Source organism: Pleurodeles waltl, chromosome 4_2, assembly GCF_031143425.1.
Source record: "Pleurodeles waltl isolate 20211129_DDA chromosome 4_2, aPleWal1.hap1.20221129, whole genome shotgun sequence".
NCBI classification, from domain to species: domain Eukaryota; kingdom Metazoa; phylum Chordata; class Amphibia; order Caudata; family Salamandridae; genus Pleurodeles; species Pleurodeles waltl.
In genome coordinates, this window is record NC_090443.1 from 668,215,924 (window position 1) to 668,230,549 (window position 14,626).

Below are 14,626 nucleotides of genomic sequence, written 5' to 3' on the forward strand. Positions count from 1 at the left end.
GCCCCATTCGTCCAACCAAGCCCTTGGGAAACGCCAACTCCCGTCCCCAGTAAGAAGGGTGAGGACGGGATATCGTGATATACCTTCTATTTGCTCTTCCAGGGAGGAAGGAACTGCTCTTTTTCTCTTACCAGTTATCCTCCATTTAACTGATGGCCGTGAAGCAAGAACCTTGGCTTTATTGGATTGCGGAGCCAGTGGCCTATATTTAGATGAAACCTGGGCCAAAGAACAACAAATAACACAAATACCCAAAGAAATACCAGAACAGGTACATACTGTTGATGGGTCACTCTTGGCCTCTGGACCGGTACAATACACCACCCCTACTTTCTGTTTACAGTTCGGTAAACATCAGGAAATTCTCTCGTTTGACTTAATCTCATCACCACACCATGTCATGATCCTGGGAATTCCATGGCTTACACGGCACAATCCTTACATCAACTGGGAAACAAAAACCATTTCGTTATCCTCCCATTTTTGTCAACACCATTGCTATCCGGCCGGGGATTATTGGTCCCCAAAAAGTCTCTCAACAGCACCTGCCCAGGTGGGAGGATCCATTAATGTTCTACAGGGAGTTCCCAGACAGTATCAGGACTATATCGATGTATTCCAGAAGCCAGAAAGACCTGAATTGCCACCCCACAGAGAATACGACTGTGCCATTTCTTTAGAGCCAGACACTGTAGTTCCTTTTGGGCGGATGTACTCCCTCACCGAACCAGAGAAACAAATTCTGAAGGAGTACCTAGATGAGAATCTACAAAGTGGGTTAATAACTCCCTCCTCTTCACCCGCCGGGGCTCCTCTTTTCTTTGTACCAAAGAAAACCAAAGACCTGCGTCCCTGTATCGACTTCAGAGGGTTAAACAGGATCACTATCAAAGACCGGTATCCGCTACCCCTCATCAAAGACATCTTAGAAGCAGTCAGAGGAGCCAAGAGGTTCACTAAGCTGGATCTCCGAGGAGCCTATCATCTGCTAAGAGTCAGAGAAGGTGATGAGTGGAAGACCGCCTTTAGAACACCTTTTGGTCACTACGAATATAGAGTAATGCCCTTCGGACTCACTAATGCCCCGTCCATCTTTCAAAGATTCATGGATTCTATCTTTTCTGATCTTTTGCAACAAACAGTGGTAGTGTATCTTGACGATATCCTAATTTATTCGGTTCATCCAGAGGAACATTCCAAACACGTCCGCCAAGTCTTAGAAAGACTCCGACAACATCATTTGTTCTGTAAGCCTGAAAAATGCGAATTTGATCAGATAGAAGTGAAATATTTGGGATACTGTATAGACCAAACCGGAATTGCCATGGACTCAGACAAAGTACAGGCTATATTGAACTGGCCATCTCCTTCTTCCATCAAGGAGACTCAATGTTTTCTGGGACTAGCCAACTTCTACCGGCAGTTCATAGCAGACTTTGCCCAGAGAACCAGCTTCATTACTCAAACCCTCAAAAAGGAACACCTAAAGAAAGGTTTTTGTTGGACACCAGGCGCTGAGTCAGCTTTTCAGGACTTAAAGAAAGCCTTTAGTCAAGCCCCTATTCTTCGACACCCAGACACTAGCAAACAATTCATTGTTGTCACAGACGCCTCAGAAAGAGCCATTGGGGCTGCCTTGTTACAAAGACAAGACGATGATGACCTAGAACACCCTGTATTCTATCTATCCCACATTCTATCTGATTCTGAGCGAAACTATTCCGTGCTAGAACGCGAATTACTCGCCTTAAAGGTCGCGTGCACTGAATGGAGACACTTTTTGATGGGATCAAAGGAGCCCTTCGAAGCCCGGACCGATCATAGAAATCTACAGTGTTTAAGAAATTTCCAGTGCCAAAATAGCCGGCAAGCTCGATGGGCCTTCTTCTTCAGCCAGTATGATTTCTATATCACCTACATCCCTGGTTCTCAGAACATCCTGGCGGATGCCCTGTCCCGACGTTATCCTGGGTGCGGTGATTCCGCGGTTCAAAACTTATTCGACAACAATAAAATCATAGGGGTAGCACAGACCTTTTTAGATCAAGTTAAGTCTGAATATGCCCGTCTACACGAAACAGAACTAAAGAGGTTACGTCCACAGCTGCACATAGATCATGACTACTATTATCATGATAAGGCCCTGTTTTTACCCACTAAAACAGTGCAAATCGAAGCCTTACACATGTGCCATGATTCTCCTATTGCGGGTCATCGAGGAGTGAAAGCGACTCAAGATCTTTTGCTTCGCTCTTTCTGGTGGCCAACTCTCAAGGCTGACACTGAGGCATATGTGTTATCCTGTCCTACATGTGCTCAAGCCAAGACACCCCGAACCAGACCTGTGGGCTTACTCCGCCCATTACCTGTTCCCCCAGGCCCATGGCTTACCATATCCACCGATTTTATGTGCGCCTTACCTTCCTCAATGGGAAACCACGTCATAATGGTAACTGTGGACTCCTTCACCAAGATGGCCCACTTCACGGCCTTGAGAAAGTTACCCACGGCAAAGGAGTTAAGTCAGGTCTTTACTCAAGAAATTTTCAGGCTACATGGGCTACCCCAAGTTATTATATCAGACAGAGGTCCCCAATATATCTCCCGTTTCTGGAACCAATTCTGCAAGATCTTGGGGATCCAGGTGGCCTTGTCATCCGGGTTCCACCCTCAAACCAATGGACAAACAGAACGACTCAATCAGGGTCTCGAGCAGTACTTACGTAGCTTCTGTAACGCTACACAAAGTAATTGGGCTCCCTACTTACCGCTTGCCGAATTCTCCTATAATAACTCTTTACACAGTGCCTCTAAAGTCTCTCCTTTCTATGGCTCCTATGGTTTCCATCCCAGGGCCTTCCCAACTCCCCTGAGAGACAACTCCAACCTTCCCGCCATCTCCTCTTTCGTTCGACAGCTACAGGGTATACAGCGAATTATCCATTCTAACCTTGTGTCCACCAAGTCCCGCATGAAGACAATAGCAGATAGGAGACGCTGTGCGGCTCCTCTATATCAAGTCCATGATAAGGTCTGGCTCTCCTCTAGATTCCTACCTCTCCGACTCACCCAAAACAAATTCAAGCCCCGCTTTTATGGTCCCTTTCTCATTCTCAAGAAGATCAACCCAGTGTCCATGCGTCTTCGCCTACCTCGGACATGGAAGATCCACCCAGTATTCCATGTCTCGCAACTGAAACCTTACCGTCCTGATCTCTTTCATAGGCAGTTGCCCTGTCCCCCTCCTTTGTTGGTTGACAATGTGCCTGAATACGAAGTGCAGGAGGTCTGTGACTCTCGATTTTTCCATGGGCGCCTCCAATACCTTATTCATTGGAAGGGGTACCCTTTGAGTGAGTGTTCCTGGGAGGATGCCTCTTCAGTCCATGCTCCTCTTTTAATCCGCCGCTTTTTTCGGCTCTTCCCTCACAAACCCGGGGCCTCGGGGAGGGGGCATACTGTTACACCGCAGCGCTCGCTGCGGCCGCGGGCTCAGGTTGCCGCGGCGCGGCACGTTAATTTTGCCGCGGCCGACGCCCGGGCCGCGGTAGACGCCGAGGCAGACACCCAGGTCGCGGGGGTCGCCGCGGCTCCAGCGAGGGCCATAAAGGCTCCAGGGAGCCGGTCTGGGGGTCACGGCGCTCGCCGCTCCCCCTTTTTCAAGTTCTGCCTTAAAGGCAGACGCGGCAGAGCCTGAAACCCCGAGGGGGTTTCAGGCATGGCCGCACACAGCGCATTATGCGCTTAACATTTATTTCTCTTGCATGTATTCACCTGCCCACCACCACTTACCGATGTTCCTAGGACAAACCGAACCCTTACACTGGGGGTTCTTTATACTTGCCTTTTTTCTCTTCCCAGCATGCTTACCACTTCCTCTCTACCCAGCATGCATTGTCTAACACACATACCTAATTCATTACTGTTTTCTTTTCCCCAATCCAAGATGGCGGTGTTCTACTTCCTGTTTCCTGTTTCCTGTCCAGGGGTATTTAAGGGGATTCCAACTGCCTGTTCATTGCGTTGCAACACTCCTTGGTGATAGTCATGCTCCTATTTGATATCCTTCTACGAATCCTGTCTGTTCCTGATTTGCTTTGTTTTCCTGCCTTCCTGAACTGCGGTCCTAATACCCTGGTGTCCTCCTTTTCGTTTCAGGGAGTTCCTGTGGAGGTTTTTTACCCTACTGGGGTTTTTCCTCTGGGACTCCTTCTGGAGGGCACGGACTGTAGTGGTTCGCTCATACCAAACAGCACCGTGGCTACCGGAAGGGGTCGCCCCTACCTCGGCCAGAGCAGAACCCGTCGGAACAAGGACCGTTCCCCTACGCCTCTCCGCTGCGAGGGTAAGACCGTTGAGAACCGCGACATCAAGCACCGATCCAACTCCGGATATGCCACCACCAGGATCCAGTACATCAGGGGGGTCATGGTGCGACGGGCACCCCTTCCGTGTTGGGAGGCCATCCCCAGCTGGGCCTCCGCCGTCTTCTTGGTCCAGCGGCGCAGGTCCTCCCATCTTTTACGACAGTGGGTGCTCCGTCTATGGTAGACCCCCAGGGTCCGCACTTCCTTGGCGTTGGCACGCCAAATCCCCTTTTTCTGGTGTGCGCTGACCTAGAGGAAAAGTGAAGTTATAATGGATGTTACTCTCCCATGCAGTTCTTCTCACACATTGCCCACAAACCTCCCACCCTGGTCCAGACATACATACACACACCATCCTTACATGCTGGCCTGTCCTCCCCCGTCTCCTCCATCCTCGACACTCCATACAATCATATGCCATCCACCATGCACACAGTTGACTCACCTGTTTGCCTGGAGGACCGTACAGTTGCGTGTTCTGGGGAGGAAGCCATGCACCAGTTTCTCCAACTCCTCCACAGTGAAGGCAGGGGCCCTTTCCCCACACAGTGTAGCCATTGTCGCTTCCAGACACAGGTCACAGCAGCACTTGCAGTGTAGGTCCTCTCCTGTTGAAGGTCAGATATCAAGTGAGGGAACAGATAGAAAATGGCGGTCACGTCCGCGGCGGTGCGTACCATCACCGCTGGCATACATGGTCATTGGCTCCTAGAACCCATAGGGCCCAATGATAACCAATGGTGGATTGCGCCGCAGTTTTCGACCGCCTGCCGCGACGGTGTACAACACCAGCTCAGTTACATCATTTCCCCTTGTCCCACCTTACAGGTCAGGCAGCCGCCATTTCAGGGGGTCACATGGCAGGCCAAATAACTGCGTCACACCTATTTAGGCCAGGAATACTGACAGACAAAGGCACATACAGAAATTTTAACGTTCGTGCTAAACAGCCTTGTGAAACCTATGTGTTGTATGACCCTCTGCTCACCGTTCTCTTCCATAGGGCATGTCCGCAGGGGCAGGTGATGAGATGGCGGCATCCTCCGGTGTACAGACCGCTGGTGTACCTGTTGACAATGGAAGACAGACACATCATTATCACTTACAGACTTGATCGTGCAACAATCCAGGAACTGTGTGCCCAGTTGGAGCCTGACCTGCCATCCCACAGGAATCCCCCCTCTAGTGCAGCTCCTGTCAGTAGTCCATTTCCTGGCCAGTGGGTCTTTTCAAACAACAGTAGCCATGGCATCAGGGATGTCCCAGCCAATGTTCTCTAACTTGTTGTCCAGAGTGTTATCTGCCCTGCTGAAACACATGCACAGCTACATTGTTTTCCCTAAGGTGGAGGATTTGCCCACAGTGAAAGGTGACTTCTATGCCCTGGGACATATCCCCAACATCATTGGTGCCATTGATGGGACACATGTGGCATTTGTCCCCCCGCAGGAATGAACAGGTGTACAGAAACCGCAAAAGCTACCATTCGATGAATGTGCAGATGGTGTGTTTGGCAAACCATTACATCTCCCATGTGAATGCCAAGTATCCTGGATCAGTGCATGACGCTTACATTTTGAGGAATAGCAGCATCCCTTATGTGATGGAGCAACTCCAGAGGCACTGTGTGTGGCTAATAGGTGAGCCTAAAGTCCCAACACAGTTTCATTTGCTGTCTGGGTATGGGAGATTCCCTAATGTTTGGAGGATGTCTAACTGTTGTCCCTCGATATTTGCAGGTGACTCTGGTTACCCCAACCTGGCAGAGGAATGCTACAATGAGGCACATGGGCGAACTAGGAGGATAATAGAGCACACCTTCGGCCTCCTGAAGGCCAGATTCCGGTGCCTCCATCTGACAGGTGGCTCCCTATACTACTCACCGAAGAAGGTGTGCCAGATAATCGTGGCCTGCTGTATGTTGCACAACCTGGCTTTGCGACGCCAGGTGCCTTTTCTGCAGGAGGATGGGCCTGATAGTGGTCTTGTGGCAGCTGTGGAGCCTGTGGACAGTGAAGAAGAGGAGGCAGAAGAAGAAGATGTAGACAACCGAAACAACATCATCATGCATTACTTCCAGTGAGACACAGGTAAGAGGTTGGAACTGCTTCCTACATCTCATTATATTGTAGAACCTAGCATTAGTCTGCCTTTTTCACTCTGTGTATGGACTCTGACTTGTCACTTTGGCTTTCCATTTCACAGATCTGGGTCCCAATTTGTGCCCTCTGCTATGTTTACTCCTGGCCTATAGCTGTGTAACATTGGTATGTGAACAAGTACATTGACATTGCTATATTTCAGAGATATTGCAATTACACATTTGTGAAAGCACAGACTGCCTCCAGATTGTTTGGTGATTCAAGGGTGTTTATTTCAGTGCTAATAAGTGGAGGGGTGTGCAATGGGCTGGGGTGATGGTGCAGGAATGTCCATGGCAGAGTCCAGTCTCTTGGTCTCACAGGTGCATTGTCCAATGGGGCATAGGACGGGGAGCAATGGCAGTTTAAGGTGGACAGGGTGACAAAGTGGGACAGAAGGGTGACATTCAGGGGGGGGTCTCATTTCCTGGCGGGGTCTTGGCAATGTTCTCTGTCTTATTCCTGGATCTCAAGGACCATTTGCGGGGTGGTTCTCCTTCTGCAGGGGGTGGGGTGCTGGTGGCCTGTTGGTCCTGTGGCAGTGCCCCCTGTCCACCAGCTCCAGCGGAGGTGGAGGGCTGTTCATCGTCCAGGCTAGTGTCAGGGGCCCGTTTGTGTCCCTCATGTTGTTGACAAGGTCTGCCAGCACCCCTGCAATGGTGACCAGGGTGGTGTTAATGGACTTCAAGTCCTCCCTGATCCCCAGGTAGTGTTCCTCCTGCAGCCGCTGGGTCTCCTGAAACTTGGCCAGTACCGTGCCCAGGGTCTCCTGGGAATGGTGGTATGCTCCCATGATGTTTGAGAGTGCCTCGTGGAGTGTGGGTTTCCTGGGCCTGTCCTCCCCCTGTCGCACAGCAGTCCTCCCAGCTTCCCTGTTATCCTGTGCTTCTGTCCCCTGAACCATGTGCCCACTGCCACTGACCCCAGGTCCCTGATTGTCTTGGGTTGGTGGGTTTGCCTGGGCTCCCTGTAGTGGTGGACACACTGCTGATTGACGTGTCCTGGGGACAAAGGTAAGGGCTCACTGGGTGGGTGCTGTGGCGGTGTTTCCTGAGGGGGGAGAGTCTGTGGTGGCTAGTGGCAGGGGAACCGACTGTCCAGAGGTCCCGGATGGGCCGGGCTGGTCATCTTGATCCAGGCGTGCAGAGCTGCTGTCATCACTGTGGGCCTCTTCTGTGGGGGGACTGGATATGTCTGGCACCTCCTGTCCAGTGATGCTGGGTATGGGTCCTGTTGGGGTGTAAATGCATAGTTTTAGTATCTGTGTGTGCCATCTTGTGCATTGGGTGAAGTACCCTCTACTCCTGTGCTTGCATAATTGTGTTTGCCCTTTTGTGATAGTTGGTTTGGGGTCTGTGTGGGTATCTGTACTGGACATGCTTTGGTGACGGTGGTCCATGCATAGGTGTTGCATGCAGGGCCTTGGTGTTGAGATGTGTGGGTTGTGATAGTGGGACATATGTGAGATGATGGAGTGATGGGAGTGAGGGTAAGGGTGGAGGTATGTGATGGCATGCAGGTGGGGTGTGGGGGATATGGTAATAAAGATATGACTTACAGAGTCCAGTCGTCCTGCTACTCCTGCGAGGCCCTCAGGATGCAGTATTGCCAAGATTTGCTCCTCCCATGTTGTTAGTTGTGGGGGAGGAGGTGGGGGTCCACCGCCAGTCCTCTGTACAGCAATCTGGTGTCTTGAAATCACGTAACGCACCTTCCCCCGTAGGTCGTTCCACCTCTTCCTGATGTCATCCCGTGTTCTTTGATGCTGTCCCACTGCGTTGACCCTGTCGACGATTCTCCGCATTAGCTCCATCTTCCTAGCAATGGAGGTGTGCTGCACCTGCGATCCGAAAAGCTGTGTCTCTACCCGGATGATTTCCTCCACCATGACCCTGAGCTCCTCCTCTGACAACCTGGGGTGTCTTTGAGGTGCCATGAAGTGGTGTGGGTGATGTGTGAGGTGCTGTCTGTTTTGATGTGTGGGGGGGATCTGTTGGTGTGTGTTGTTTGAGGTGCGTGGATGTTGGATGGGTGATGATGTTGTGTGCCTGTGGATGCTGGTGTTGTGTTTGCTAATCCCTCTCTCTGTGCTTCTCCAAAAATATTTGTTGTAAGGGTTTGTGGGTAATGTGGGTGTGTGTTTTACAGTGTTGTGAGTGTGTGGGTGGGTGTGCTGTGTGTATGTGTATTAGGTGTGTGTATTTTGAATTGTCCAATGTAGGTGTGTTTTGTAAATGTGTGTGTATTTTGAGCGTGGCGATGTGTACCGCCAATGGTTTACTGCGGTTGTAAGACCGTCGCGTTGATTCGTGGGTCATGATAGTGTGGGCGTATTCTTGTTGGTGTGACGGTGTAGGTTTTGGTATCGCCATTTTATCACTGACCTTTGGTGTGGCAGACTTGTGTGGGTGTCTGTATTGTGGCGGATTCTGAATGTGGGTCGTAATGCCTGTAGCAGAATTCCGCCTCTGCAGCGGTATGTTGGCGGTCTTCAGCACGGCGGATAGCGGGATTTACCGCCAGGGTTGTAATGAGGACCAAAATCCCAATAAAAAAGCACTTGGAAACACAATAGGTCCAACTAGGGCTATCACGGCATCATTGACGGAGTCATTCCCAACAGTCCGATGCCACTCGCAAGGGAGTGGAGCACAGGTCATGGAGTCACATGGACTCCAGGTACATTACCTTAGAAACGAGGAAAACAAAGACTTTGCACAGTCAGAAAAGTGTGGAATCGTTGGAGCTGGTGCTGCGTCCGTTGCTTACTGCTACCGGGGAGTTGAGGCGTTAGTTTCTTACTGCAAGACAGGGGAGTGGAGGTGTTGGTTCCTTATGGTTGCAGGGGAGGTGAGGCAGCTTTGGTGGCGAGGCGTCAGTGCCTTACGATCTGGTGTGTCAATGAATCCAGTGTTCAAGCGCAATGGGGCTACCTCTCGGGCTCGCAGTCACACTACAGGGCCAAAGGTGCCGCTTTGGAGTCAGGTGTCATGGATGCTGGTGACCCCGCACTCGGTATTCCCAATTTCACAGGATTTCAGAGGCACTGCAGCAGTGTTGGGCCTGTGGGGTCAGTCGGCTGGAGTGCGACGACCACGGCTCTGGTGCAGGCAGAGTCAGGGTGCGCCACTGGTTCTGGAGTCTTCTGGAGTCGATGTGCCTGGTTCTTTTTGTTTTTAGGCCAGCTTTAACCACCAAGGGCCTAGGAAATGGAATGGGCACCACCTGGTGAGTCAGGGTCCTCAGCACGAGAACCCAGAGGCTATTAGGTGAAGACTTTGCTGTCCCTGAGACTTCTTAACATGAGGCACGCTCAGTCCAAGCCCTTGGAGAAACTTCACAAGCAGGATACACAGCAAAGTCCAGTCTTTGTCCTCTCCAAAGCAGAAGCAGCAACTGCAGGTCAACACAACAAAGCACACTGAGCCAAAGGCAGTACTCCTCCTCACAGCTCTTCTCCTTGGCAGAGGCTCCTTTTGATCCAGAAGTGTTCTGAGGTTGTGGGGTCAGCAGTGCAATACTTATACTCATTTCTGCCTTTGAAGTAGGTAAACCTCAAAGGAAAGTCTTTGTAGTGCACATGACCCTCCCTCTCCCTCTCCTGGCCCCAGACATGCTCCAGGGGGCTGAGACTGCTTTGGGTAAGGTCAGACACAGCCATGTTGAGTTGCAAGTTTCAGTGCCTCCCATCACTATAGCCTAGGAAAACCCATCAGGATATGCAGGACAGACCTCAGCTCCCTTTGTGTGACTGTCTAGAGTGAATTCACAAATAAACAGCCCATCTGTATTCTGGCCCAGACGTGTATTCAGCAGCCAGGCACAGGTATAGAATGGGTAAGCAAGAAAATGGCCACTTTCTAAAAGTGCCATTTTCAAACTTACACTCTATAAATCTGCTTTACCAAAAGATGTATTTTGAAATTGTGAGTTCAGAGACCCCAAACTCCATATTTCTATCTGCTCCCAATAGGAAATTACACTGAAAGGGTATTTTAATGCAATCCCCATGTTATCCTATGGGAGATTTAGGCCTTGCAATAGTGAACAATAAAATCAGCAATATTTCACTATCAGGACACATAAAACGCACTAGTACATGTCCTACCTTTTCAATACACTGCACCCGGTCTATGGGGCTGCCTTGAACCTACCTTAGGGGTGACTTACATATAGTAAAGGGAAGGTTGTTCCTGGCAAGTGGGTGCACTTGCCAGGTCGAACTAGCACTTTAAAACTGCACACACAGACACTGCAGTGGCAGGTCTGAGACATGTTTACAAGGCTACTCAAGTGGGTGGCACAATAAGTGCTGCAGGTCCACTAATAACATTTGATTTACAGGCCTTGGGCACCTTTAGTGCATTTCACTAGGGACTTACTATTTAATTAAATATGCTAGTTGTGGAGAAAACCAATCACCAATACAATTTAGACAGACAGCATAAGCACTTTAGCACTGGTTAGCAGTGGTAAAGTGCCCAGAGTCCTAAATCAAACAAAAACAGGTCACAAAAAATAGGAGGAAGGAGGCAATCATTTTGGGATGACCCTGCAAAATGGGCCAGGTCCAACAAGTCCCATGCCTCATCACCAATGTTGTGTCTTAGATCACAAGCATGTGTTGCAGTGCCTACAGGATTACACAGGGAGAATTGCTGCTTTTTAGGTCTCCAAAGTGTCCAGTGCATTTGATGGTGCCTTTTATTTAACAGTGCATTATGTGTTTTGGACAAAACCAACAACTAAATGAACAAGCTACTTATCTTCAGTAATGTTTTTTTTCCTGGTAGAGACTATCTAACAGCAGATTCCACACCTTGGAATATTCCTAAGCTTCAGACCTGATCTGGAAAATCTTGAGCAGTCTCTCTGTGTGCCAGTAGGAGGAGGCACTCAACTCTGGGTGGCATAATCTACGTTGTGATGTTGCAGTTCTGATCTAAGTGCTACCCTGATGCACTGACATCAGTTTCTTTAGTGACTATTTCCATACCAAATATGCAGAGCCACATAGAAACAAATGCTTGACCAGTGTGTAGTGTCAAATGGAATCTTTAGAAGAGCCCAAATTGCATAACGAGGAGGATGGGTCGAGTCAGTGAGGATTTGTGGTTAGATAGAGCCCCTACCAGAAAAAGCATTACTAGAGTTAAGTAACTTGTTCTTCTGATAGAGACTTCTAACTGCAGGTTGGTCACCTTACAATAGATAACCAAGCAATGCATTCCTGATGGTGAGTCTGCAAATTGGCTCAAACCAAAAGATCCTGGAGGATCCAGCAGGCGAAATGCCCTTCTCAACAGACCAGACTATGACACAGTAGTGCCTCTTGAACTTATTGGGGGATGCCCACATGGCTGGTTGGTAAATATCCAGGGCAGGTATCCCACAAGGTAACGCAGCAGTAGCAGCCTTGGTCCTGGTGGAATGGGCCTTCAAGAAGCTGCTTTTTAGTTGATGTGTAGTAGCACTTGATCCAGTGTACAACCTATCGAGAAATGGTTAGTTTCTGCTCTGCCCTTTTTCATTCCAGGAAACCTACTTAAGAGCTGGTCGTCCACCCATGATGATGATGATTGGTGTAGAAAACTAGAACGCTCTTTGGTCCAGGTTATGTAGTCTTCCCTCTTCCTTAGTAGGTGGAGGCAAAAATGAGGGCGGCATGATTTCCTAGCCAACTTGTAGAAAAAAAAATCACCTTCGGCAAAAAAGAGGCACATGTCTGAAGTACAAGTTTGTTTGGGGAGAAGCTGATATATGGAGTGTTAACTGAAAGAGTTTGAAGCTTGCGGACACTCCTGGCCGATTAAATGGCCACCAAAAAGGCAGTCTTGAAAGTGAGAATCTTGATTGGGCAACTATGCAGAGATTTGAATGGTGAACTCACAACGAAGATTAGGACCAAATTAAGGTCCTTTTGTGACATCATGAAGGGGTAGAAGGAAACAAGTGCTGCAAACCCTCCAGAAAATGAGTCAAAATGGGTGACAAACACGGAGGACTAATCCAGCAACTGAACAAATCTGATATGGCTGAAAGGTAAAATGTAACTGTGCCCAGGCCAAACCCTTACCGGGTTTAAGACAACACAGACAATAAAAACTCCAACAAGGGGGCTGAAAGTGGGTCAACGTGGTCAAAGGAGCAGCAAGCCACAAATTTGTCCCAGTGGCAGGCTTATACAGTCTTTGTCAAGGGATGCCTTGCTTCCAAGATGACATCACAAATCTCAGGAAGCTGATCAAAGGCCTTTAATTGTTTCCACTCAATCTCCACACATGAAGGTGAAGTGTGAGTACGTTCGGATGTGGAACCCTGCCCCTCTGCTGCAGCAGAAGGTCCTCCTAAAGCGACAGCTTGATCGGAGGACAGATGCTCATGTTCAGGAATTAAAGATACTAAGCTCTCCTTGTACAGTCTGGATCCACTAGGATGATTTGGGTGGGTTGGTGTTGATCTTCTTGAGACCTCAGACAGGAGCAGTATTAATGGGAAAATGTACAGAAGTTCCATGTGCCAGTCTGAACGGATTGTGTCCAAGCAAGAACCGCATTAGAAACTCCAACAAGCAGAAGTGCTAACATGGCGTGTTCTTGGTGGCGAATAGATTGAGCCAAGGTTCTCCCCATTCCTGAAGGAGACCTTGCTCTACCTCTGGATGTAAAAGCCATTCATGATATGAAAGGCAATGGTGGCTGAGCTTGTCTGCCCTGGCATTCAGAGATACCGTCAGGTGTTGTACAACCAGGATATGTCCTGTCAGTGAAGTCCAGAGGCACAGAGCCTCCTGGCACTGGATCCATGACCCCCACCCCACCCTGTTTGTTGTCATACCACATGGCAGTGGAATTGTCCATGAACAACAGACCAATGCTCCTTTGATGGAGGGAGGAAGACTTTCAATGCCAAGGGACCCAACCGCAGGTCCAGAAGGTTGATTTAGAGCTGGGACTCCCCCGGAGACAGGGGGCCTCTAATCTTTACCTCTCCCAGATGGCTGCCCCATCCTAAAAGTGATGCATCGGTCACCACTATTAGCTATGGGTGTGGAAGTGAGAGGGGCCTGCCACTGGACCATTGGTGGTTCATTAGCCACCACTGCAAATCTTTTGCAGTCTCTATTGAAATCTGGACCATGTCAGACAGATTCCCTGGATTCTGCGCACACTGGGCCTTGAAGTCCCACTGCAGAGCTAGCATGTGCCAATAGGCATGTTTCACCAGCAGGATGCAGGAGGACAGCAAGTCCTGCAGCCTCAGAGTCAGTCTCACTGAAACCCATGACAGAGGTAGAAACAGGTATCATAGCCCAAGTGTCCTGGACTCTGCCCTCTGGAGGAAAAGAGCAGAACTGCACTGTTTCCAGATTAGTTCCAATGAAAGAGAATCTGGGAAGAAGTCAAGGGTGACTTCAGAATGTTGACAGTGTACCCCAGCGAATGATGGAGGTTCACCGTAGTCTGGCGGTGGGTGACAACTGCCTGGGTTGAGCCCACCTTTAGCAGCTAGTCATCGAAAAGGGGACTAGAACCTCTGAAGGTGACCTGCAACCACCACCATCACTTTCATGAACACCTAGAGGGCACTGCAGAAGCTGAAAAGGAGCACAGTGAACTGGAAATACTTAAGCCCCACTGTGAACCAAAGGTAACACTTGTGGGTTGTCAGGATGGCAATGCGAAATTAAGCATTCTGAAAGTCCAATGCTACCATCCAATCTCCAGGGTAAGACCAGAGTCAAGGTGAGCATCTTCAAATTATCTTTTGATTGAAAAATATTGAGAAGGTTCAGATCTAGTATAGGATAAAGTCCCCTGTTTTGTTTTCCGCCACCAGCGAGCAGCAGGAATGATCTACTAGGAAGTAGAGATGGTCCTTCATCAACCATTCCACAAATGGAAGGGTGTAATCCCTCTGCACAATGTGTCGGAGGTTATGTTGCTCCATTGGGGCAGGTGGTGCTGGCTCCTTCCGCCAACAGGATGAATGCTGTAGGTGGAGGACTAGTCAAAGTGGCTTGGAGGCTGCAGCAGCTGGAGGGGCAGCAGGCTGGATAACAGGGAGGAAGACTGGATGAGGCACTGCGCAGGACTCCTGCGTTCTTTTTTGGAATCC